Raw genomic sequence first — 10,681 nt, 5'->3', positions numbered from 1 at the left:
CTCGATGTACTCATTGCCAAATGTAACCGGTTGAAGATTTGTTTAAAATTCAATTTTAGTCGCTAATAATTATATCTGTTGTTATTATTGATAATAATAAATAAATTCGTTTGTTATAATGTCAATTTTGAATGGAATTATTATTTTTTTTGTACTTTGCTTGATATATTCAACTCTGTTATGAATACACAATGCGACATCATCTGTCCGTTACGTATTTTACGAATCCAACTAAAGGCAGCGTAAGAGTGAATGACGTCACTCTCCAAATATGGTCAACACACTTCAGCGGGGTCTTCAACTTTGTTTACAAATATTGAACAGCGTACTTTGGCGATGCCGTGTTGTGTGCCTGGTTGTGTGGTGAGTATGATAGCAATAACTTTCCACGTAATTTGTGTGTTAATTTATGACCAAAGTCGCCAGATTGCTACGGATTTGTGTTGTCAGTTCTGGTAAGATCAAGAAGATCGTAGTACTTTTGTTTACCAATGTTTACGAACTGAACTTATTTAGACAGCGTGTGAGTGAGTATTAAAGCACGGTAAGCTTAAGCTTACTCAACTCAATACAATTTGTGTATACACATTAACATTGTACACGTGAAAATTCAATGGTTTGGTGCCCACAGTCATGCAGTAATTCCGAAAGTACTGCTTTTTAATCAATTCTATGACTTTTATAAAATCTAGAGTGGTAAAATCCTAAAGTACATGCATATGCATATCTACCAAAAAACGTTTCAAAACGTAAAAGCGGCCAAAGTTTAAAAAATCTTTCCTGTGTGGCTTTTCACCCTTTTTTAAACTTGGTCCCATTTAGTAAAGTAGTAATAACATGAAGAATGAGTCCTAATTTTTACATGTTTTTATTATATTGCGTGATCATAAAGAGTAGTAGAGTATTATATATACTTAGCAAATTGACTGTGTGTCAACCTGCTACATATAGGCCCTACATCTGTACATAAGGCGCAGAATCGCACATGACGATGAAGAATTAAACAAAGTGTGAATATTTGCTACAAAATACATTATAACGCCTATACGGAAAAAAACTTCAATTACGCATACGAACATTAATTCATTTGCTCTACAAAAAAAACACTGACAACTAAGAACACCAACAAGTAGCCTATAGATGACTTCATTATGGGTCTTTAGAAACTTTCATAAATGGGACCAAGTTTTAAAAAGGGTGAAAAGCCACACAGGAAAGATTTTTAAACTTTGGCGCTTTTTACGCTTTTGAAACGTTTTTGGTAGATATTAATTCTTTTTTGAGGTAAAAAAATATTGCGCGCTAAGTGGTTCTTTGTAGCCATGCGAGGTGAACTAGTTGGATATCCATATTTCGCGGTTAATGGTGCTTTGTAGCCCTGCAAGGGGCAAACTAGTTGGATATCCATATTTCGGGTGAGTGGTTTTTGAAGCTCCGAGGGCAAACTAGTTGGATATCCATATTTCGCGGTTAGCGGTTCTTTTGTAACCCTGCGGGCAAACTAGTTGGATATCCATATTTCAGGCGGTTAGTGGTTTTAACGACCGTAACCACCCCAATCAGCTGCATACCGCATCCAGCTATTTTATTTATCAAAATACTAGTTTTTTAATGCTATGGGGTTAACAGAATTATTAAAAAATTAATAGCTGAACCCAATAGTTCAGCCAAGGACTGGAAACGACATATTGATGACTTTATATAGAGTGTATTCAATAAACCCAAGGCGGAACGAGAGTTGCAAAGTAACCGCTATCCGAACCATAAACACACATGCATGATCAGACAACGAGTATTCAATTTCCTCATAGCATCCCACGTTGTTCACACGTCAGTCTAATTTGGCGGTGTTGGCTTGTTAGCCCTCCAAGTTATAACATCGTTCACTTTGTGTTGAACATTGTACAGTATGTGAGCCTCGCTGTAATAACATAAAGATCAGTCTGATCAGTGTGATATCACAGAGCAGACCCTTGAGAGGGCACTTGGCTCATTTGCATGGCAGTCGGACTCTCCATTGTATTTGATCATTTGTGTATGGAGTGCAATGGCGACCCGTCATTGTATTTGTTCATGTGTGTATGGAGAGCCACTCTTGGAGCCCATGGGACTTAGGCTAGGTCCTCAGGTAGAGTCAGACGCTGTATGTACTAGAAACGCCCATTCTTGATTCTGCGTTCATTCAATGTTAGCATTAAATTTGTATTGCCCGGCGACTTTGTCCACCCTATCCACCCGCTTGCTACGCCCCTGCAAATAACTCAATTGAGAATGAACACATACATGTATGAATGGCATAAGGACCTTCTTGGAAAAAACTGCATTAAGGGGGTACTACACCCCTGGCCAATTTTGTGCCTATTTTTGCATTTTTCTCAAAAATTATATCGCATTGGTGACAAGTAAGATATGTATTTTATATGGGCAAAGACTACAACTAGTGCACTGAAAATTCAGCAACTCAAGGCAAGTAGTTATTGATTTATTGATCAAATATTGATCATTTTTGACTGTAACCCCACAAATGTTGTCTGTACTGAAATAAAATTTCCAGTGCAGTAGTTGTAGTCCTTGCCCCTATATACATATCTTACTTGTCACCAATGCACTATAATTTATGAGAAAAATGCAAAATAGGCACAAAATTGTGCAGGGATGTAGTACCCTCTTAACATAATCATAAATCCATTTCTTTCTATTAACCACTAAACCAAATTCAAACAAATTTCGGAACAAATTGGGCTACATATTATTTTTTTAATTGTGTGATTTTAATATTGACTTTTAGAGTACAAAATAAAGCATCATTTTATTTTTTATTGGGACACATTGTGTATTTGTGTGGCAATGTTTGTACTTTGTTGAGGTTAAGAAATTCTATGATATATTGCATTTGTATTTTTCTTATTTTGACAAAATGAAATGGTGTTTTGTTTTTATCTGCCCTAGGAAGTTGACTCTTTCCAATTAGAGATGTTATTTCTCTTAACCTGGACATGGATAAGAATAGCTTCATGGTGCTGATATGAGTGGATGACTGTGTGTGGAAGTTGTTCACAAGATGAAAAATTAATATATAGGCCTACATGTGGAGGTTGAAAATACTAATGTTCTTCCAGGCAGAGTGAAAGGAGGTAGGCTATCTTTGTTTGACTTATTTTGGTTTTACCTCATTTGGTAGTGATATCAGAGAGCTTGAGAGTGCTTACATGGCAAGTGCTATCGCCCTTTTACCTATCTTTGCTGTAAGAGTGTAGGTAGCACACACAATTTAGTACTGTGACAGCACACCTAAGAGTGAAAACCATTATTAAGAGGAATCTATGATACCCTTGTATGATAAATCATTGTGTTTCAAAAGAGGGAAAATGCCATGGAACTTAAAGTACGGCAATGCATTAGAAAAGGCTGAAAACCCAACTATTAGGCCCTGAATCATATTTAATCCTCATTTAAGCCTAGGAATTAGATTGTCTATGAAAAATGAGCATGATCTGACTTTTTATGAAGATTTGGCTAAGCTTTCAAAATGTGTGACATTTCAGAAATGAGAAACATCATGCTATTTTCAATCTTATGTAAGCTGTATGGCATATAGGGCGATCTAGTCGGCAATATCCTGCAAAAAAGTCACTGGACTCTCTGTTTCCTCTGCACAAGCTGTCTTTATCTGACCTTCAGCTTGCAGAAAGTGTAAGTTTTAAAGAGCTGAGTCGCTCTCATGTCAAGAAAATTATTTTTCCCGGACCCTGTTTGTACAGAATGCCAATGGAGACTATTTACCAATGTGCACCCCTCTTGTAGTAGGCAGGAATTATTTGTTTTTTGTAATGTTGTGTGTTTAGCGCATGCAATACATAGTGCACTTTGTGTTGGTGCTGTATGTACATCATGCTATTCTATATCAATCCACAATGTTATAAGTCTTGACTATTACCAGCTGAACAAAGTATACCAAATTGTAAGGTGAAACAAATCAAATGATATTGAGAACTTTGTGGTTGTGAAATCAGTAGCTTCAGTAAATTATACATAGTTATATTTCCCCTGAAGAAAGCCAGTAGGGTATGATGAAGGCATGTGTTAAGGTATGAGGAAGACATGATTCAAGCAGAATAGATAGCTGTACTTGTCACATATGCATATGTATGGAGGAATCCTGTGGTTGCCTGCTCTTCAGCCTAAGGATGTCAACTTGTAAAATAGGCTGAAAAATAAAATAATATTCAAATCCAATTGTAATCATTATCAAGTGTGTGAAAATATTGTATCAAACACAAAATAATGATAAAATTGGATGCTTTACGCCCAATATTTATTGATCTCGTTATGAGTTTTAATTTTAAAATATTAGATTCGACTACGTCTCGTCAATATTCTAAAACTCGCTCGACCAATAAATATGGGCTCAAATGATCCAATTTTATATCAAACCTGGGCATAGCTGCACTATATAATATAGGGTGCTCACTATTTATATCTTTGGATGACCTATTTTGGATATGCTGTCCCAATTTTTTTTAAATCGTCAACAACGAGTGTTCCTTTTTCTTCTTGCAGCTGTGACTGCCTACTTGGATTGAATGAGGAATTGTAGCCAGTTGGTAAAGACAAAGGAGAGGGCAAATAATGAAGAGCCAAATTTCCAATGGAAAAAAGCTTTAAAAACAAGAAATCCAACCTACTTCCAGTTCGAATCCAAGATGATGGTGTCTACAACAAGAGTTGACAAGCAGCAAGTCATCGGTAAATACTACATCATTTATGCAAGAATGTGATTCTACTATAATTTGGCAATGGACTGGATGGAAATTGAAGTTTTGTCCATGTAATTTAGCATTATCAAATACATTGTATGCGGCAAATGCCAGTTTTAAGCTTGTTCTCATGACATGGCATGTAAATATTTGCATTTCGGTCACTTTTTCAGGGACAAAATTATGGGGGGTATTTTAGAGCTGATGGGATATTTATTAGGAACAAGACAGTATTTATAAGAAACAAGACTTAATTGGATGGAGGTTACTGTATGGGATAAGGAAACATAAGGAATCATCAATTTTTGTCTTTTAAAGCAAAATATCTAAAGAAAAATTGGTAACAATTGATGAACAAAATAAGATTGAATAAATTCTTTTTATTACAGTAAGCCTTTTGAGAGCATTGATCATGAATCTGGATCTGGATTGGTATATCCCAGCACTGATGATAATAGTGGTTCTACAACATCTGCTACTGATCCCAATGAAGTTCAAATGGGAAATGGAGAGAGTAAATTGAAAGATGTTTGTCAACCCAGTTTAACATGAAAAAGTGGTCATATTTGTAAATTTGGACCTTGTAGGATATTGTTATCATTGGGGAGAGGGTGCATTTTTAGTCTAGTCATGCTTTCTGTAACACTCATGTTAGATACTGTTTTCTGCCCACCAACGTTTTTTATAGTTTTTTACGGTTATTAACGCTTCAGAGACACACATTCACAAAACAATATTTAAAATCCATATAAAAAAATTTGACTGCTTAACTAAGAGATATTACAAGCATGCAATTAAATAATGCATACATTTGATGTGTATTCCAATTAGACCATTGGCATTTGTTCAGTTACATTCACTCAGTTTCGTCTTTTATTCTCTACAGTGGAGAAGAATCAGTAACACAAATGGAAGGACAGGAATGCTGAGGCATTCATTATGTGGTTGGATGTGTTGCTGTGAAAAAGGTCCTAACTGTGAAACATGGACTTGCATGCTATGGAGCATGAAAAAAACCTGCCGTAAATCACAAAATTTGCCGCATATATGGGGATCGCCATTGGGGTGCCGAGAACCACCAGCAAAGCAACATTTGCTGCTTAACTAAAAGATATTACATCGCATCACAAGCACCCTGACTTTGTGTCGGCAACAGGTACAGTACACGTTCATGGAGTCACGGTCATGATGAAGATGCCTGAATAGACATTTCCAAGTCTTATATACTAGAATCAGCAGGACATAATTGAGAGCAGTAAACAGTATTTTCTTTGTATTCTTGGAACTTCAGGTTATGCATATATACATGCATACAAAGCATACAACTTACTGCCTACTGAAGAGAGCAAATCATACAACCTGTACTATTGATAGCAATGCATTACTTTTAATACTGTCTACTGTAGATAGCAATGCATACAACTTACTGTCTACTGTAGAAAGCAATGCATGCAACTTACTGTCTACTATAGATAGCAATGCATACAACATGTGCTGTAGATAGCAATAAATAAATAAAATAAATTCTGGTGTTTTATATAGCCTCTTTTCCCAGATCTCAGAGGATCAAAGCGCTGTAAGTTCGCTGCCATGGTTAATCATCACAATCAGATCGCATCAATTAGGCTGGTTGCAGCTGAACTTGGCGCAAACCTATCCGCACTTGAACTGTAACATCCACCAATTATCTATGCAGCTCCCCAAATTCCATTGGGTGAAGGAAGTTTTTGATAACCAAGCAACTAATCACCGATTTTGAAAGCAGGAGGAAACCAGAGATCCTGGTGAAAACCTCGAGAGCAAGCATGGAATCGGGATAAACCAAGTGCACATGAGTCCTTGGGCTGCGCAGGAGCTTGAACCAGGACCTTAGTGGTGCAAGGTGAGGGAATAACCGCTGTTCCAACTTGCAATGCATACAACTTGAACTTACTGTCTACTGTAGATACCAATGCATACAACTTGCTGTCTACTGAAGATAGCAATGCATACAACTTGCTGTCTGCTTTATTCAACTTACTGTCTACTGTGGATAGCAATGCATAGAACCTGCAGTCTACTGTAGATAACAATGCATACAACTTTCTGTGTACTGAAGACAGCAATGCATACTTCTTGCTGTCTACTGTATACAACTTACTCTCTACTGTAGATAGCAGTACAGACAACTTGCTGTCTACTGTAGATAGCAATGCATACAAATTGATGTCTACTGTATACAACTTATTGTGCAACGTATACAACTGTCTACTGAAGATAGCAATGTATACAACCTACTCTCTACTGTAGATACCAATGCATACAACTTGCTGTCTACTGTAGATAGCAATGCATACAACTTACTGTCTACTGAAGATAACAATGTATACAACTTGCTGTGTACTGTAGATAGCAATGTATACAATCTACTGTCTACTGAAGATAGCAATGTATACAACTTGCTGTGTACTGTAGATAGCAATGTATACAATCTACTGTCTACTGAAGATAGCAATGTATACAACTTGCTGTCTACTGTATAGCATTGTATATATCCTACTGTCTACTGAAGATAGCAATGTATGCAACCTACTGTCTACTGAAGATAGCAATGTACATAACCTACTGTCTACTGTAGATAGCAATACATACAATTTACTGTCTACTGAAGATAACAATGTATACAACTTGCTGGGTACTGTAGATAGTGATGTATACAATCTACTGTCTACTGAAGATAGCAATGTATGCAACCTACTGTCTACTATAGATAGCAATACATACAATTTACTGTCTACTGTAGATCTAGTGTTGGTCTACTGTATATAGCATTGTATACAACCTACTGTCTACTGTAGATAGCAATGTATACAACCTTCTGTCTACAGAAGATAGCAATGTATGCAACCTACTGTCAACTGAAGATAGCAATGTACATAACCTACTGTCTACTATAGATAGCAATATATACAATTTACTGTCTACTGTAGATAGTAATGCATACAACCCACTGTCTACTGTTGATAGCAATGTATACAACTTGCTGTCTACTGTAGATAGCAATGTACACAACTTACTGTCTACTGTAGATATCAATACAACTTGTTGTCTACTGTAGATAGCAATGTATACAACCTACTGGCTACTGAAGATAACAATGTATACAACCTACTGTCTACTGTAAATAGCAATACATACAATTTACAGTCTACTGTAGATAGCAATGCATACAACCTACTGTCTACTGAAGATAGTAGTGTATACAACTTGCTGTCTACTGGAGATATCAATGTACACAACCTGCTGTCTATTATAGATAGCAATACATACAATTTATTGTCTACTGTAGATAGCAATGCATACAAATTGATGTCTACTGTATACAACTTACTGTCTGCTAAAGATAGCAATGTATACAACCTACTGTCTACTGAAGATAGCAATGTACATAACCTATTGTCTACTATAGATAGCAATACATACAACTTGTTGTCTACTGTAGATAGCAATGCATACAAATTGATGTATACTGTATACAACTTACTGTCTACTGTAGATAGCAATGTATACAACTTACTGTCAACTGTAGATAGCAATACAGACAACTTACTGTCTACTGTAGATAGCAATGCATACAACTTACTGCCTACTGTAGATATGAATGCATACGACTTGCTGTCTCCTGTATATAGCAATACATACAACTTGCTGTCTACTGCATACAACTTACTGCCTACTATAGATAGCAATGCATAGAAACTGCTGTCTACTGTAGATAGCAATGCATACAACTTACTGTCTACTGAAGATAGCAATGCATACAACTTACTGTCTACTGAAGATAGCAATGTATACAACTTGCTGTGTACTGAAGATAGCAATGTATGCAACCTACTGTCTACTATAGATAGCAATACATACAATTTACTGTCTACTGTAGATCTAGTGTTGGTCTACTGTATATAGCATTGTATACAACCTACTGTCTACTGTAGATAGTATACAAATATATACTGCCATGAGAAGTTCTGGTTAAAACTATGGGCCCTCGGTGAGATCAATAGTAGCCCCGAAGGAAAATAGTATTAATTGATCTCAACGAGGGACCATAGTTTTAACCAGAACTTCGAATAAAGGCAGTATATATTTGTTTTATATACTTCATTAATATGTTCTTTGTTCATTGATTTGTTAAAAGAAAATCATTTGACGTTTTGACTCTCCCGCTTCTATCTTGAGTGAACAGCACGACCAATTTAAGCACAACCTACCCTTCAAAAAATCGAATAGCCTAAAATCGGGCTAACCAATTACAGCAGCGCTTGAAATGACGCTTATGGCAGTTTCAAGCGTGCGTGAACTGTTCCGTCGCATCGAATGCGCCGCACGCCGAAGGCATGGTCAAAAGTACTATTTACGGCTTGGAGGTACTATTTACGGCTCATCCGGGACATTAAAAATACTATTTACGGCTTAGAGGTACTATTTACGGATAGCAGTACTGATGGTAGAACTATTTTTGGTCATGTGATCCGCTTTTAACCAATCAATGAACAAGAATATATTAATGAAGTATATAACAATGTATACAACCTTCTGTCTACAGAAGATAGCAATGTATACAGCCTACTGTCAACTGAAGATAGCAATGTACATAACCTACTGTCTACTATAGATAGCAATATATACAATTTACTGTCTACTGTAGATAGTAATGCATACAACCCACTGTCTACTGTTGATATCAATGTATACAACTTGCTGTCTACTGTAGATAGCAATGTACACAACTTACTGTCTACTGTAGATATCAATACAACTTGTTGTCTACTGTATGTAGATAGCAATGTATACAACCTACTAGCTACTGAAGATAGCAATGTATACAACCTACTGTCTACTGTAAATAGCAATACATACAATTTACAGTCTACTGTAGATAGCAATGCATACAACCTACTGTCTACTCAAAGATAGTAGTGTATACAACTTGCTGTCTACTGGAGATATCAATGTAGACAACCTGCCCTCTAAGCGTGTCTACTATAGATAGCAATATATACAATTTACTGTCTACTGTTGATATTAATGCATGCAACCTACTGTCTGCTGTTGATAGCAATGTATACAACTTGCTGTCTACTGTATATATCAATACTACTGTAGATAGCAATGCATACAACCTGTCTACTGTAGATAGCAATGTATACAACTTGTTGTCTACTGTAGATAGCAATGTATACAACCTACTGTCTACTGTAGATAGCAATGTATACAACCTACTGTCTACTGAAGATAACAATGTACACAACCTACTGTAGATAGCAATACATTCCAACCTCTTTTATTCCAAGCACTGTCCGGATAAGTGAAAATCTGGATAAGTGAATTGCATGTAATTCTGCATTGACTGGCCCAAGTACTGAAATTGTGACAACAAAAGATTGTTTTAACATGGAGGAAACTAATAAACACTAAAAGATGGCTTTAGAGTGCTCTATGCAACATAGATGTCATTCAAAAATTCGTGAAAAACATGTTTTCCTGTGAAGATTTCACAGCCAGATAACAGATAGATCCATATAAAAGAGATCCGGATAAGAGAGGTTGGACTATACATACAAACTACTGTCTACTGAAGATAGCAACGATACAACCAACTGTTTACTGGAGATAGCAATGCATAGAATTGGCTGTTTACTGTAGATAGCAATGTATATAACTTGCTGTCTACTGTATACAACTTGCTGTCTGCTGTAGATAGCAATACATACAGCTTGCTGTCTACTGTAGATACAAAATGCATGCAACTTGCTGTCTAGTGTACTACCATATATGTCAACACTTTTATAGGTCATTTGCAAGTTCATTTGAAGTCATATAACATATACCATATTTTAAATTCATTTTTTACTGAGCAAAGGGTTTGTGGGTGATGCAAGGTA

The 10,681-nt window shown here is 36.3% G+C and overlaps 1 long non-coding RNA gene across 2 annotated transcripts; it reads left to right on the top strand.

The window, feature by feature from the left end:
- The first annotated feature begins 240 nt into the window (after positions 1-240).
- Positions 241-6,538, top strand: LOC140164784 (uncharacterized). Of its 2 annotated transcripts, none has more exons than XR_011860578.1 (4): positions 241-363; positions 2,950-3,134; positions 4,561-4,746; positions 5,644-6,538. It is a non-coding gene; the product is annotated as an uncharacterized lncRNA (long non-coding RNA). The 2 variants fall into 2 exon arrangements; XR_011860577.1 differs by lacking the exon at positions 5,644-6,538 and adding an exon at positions 5,147-5,267.
- The last annotated feature ends 4,143 nt before the right edge of the window (positions 6,539-10,681 follow it).

This window comes from Amphiura filiformis, chromosome 11 (assembly GCF_039555335.1).
Source record: "Amphiura filiformis chromosome 11, Afil_fr2py, whole genome shotgun sequence".
Classification (NCBI taxonomy): Eukaryota; Metazoa; Echinodermata; class Ophiuroidea; order Amphilepidida; family Amphiuridae; genus Amphiura; species Amphiura filiformis.
Note: the sequence above shows the minus strand (reverse complement) of the source record. Positions and strands in the feature narration are given on the sequence as shown.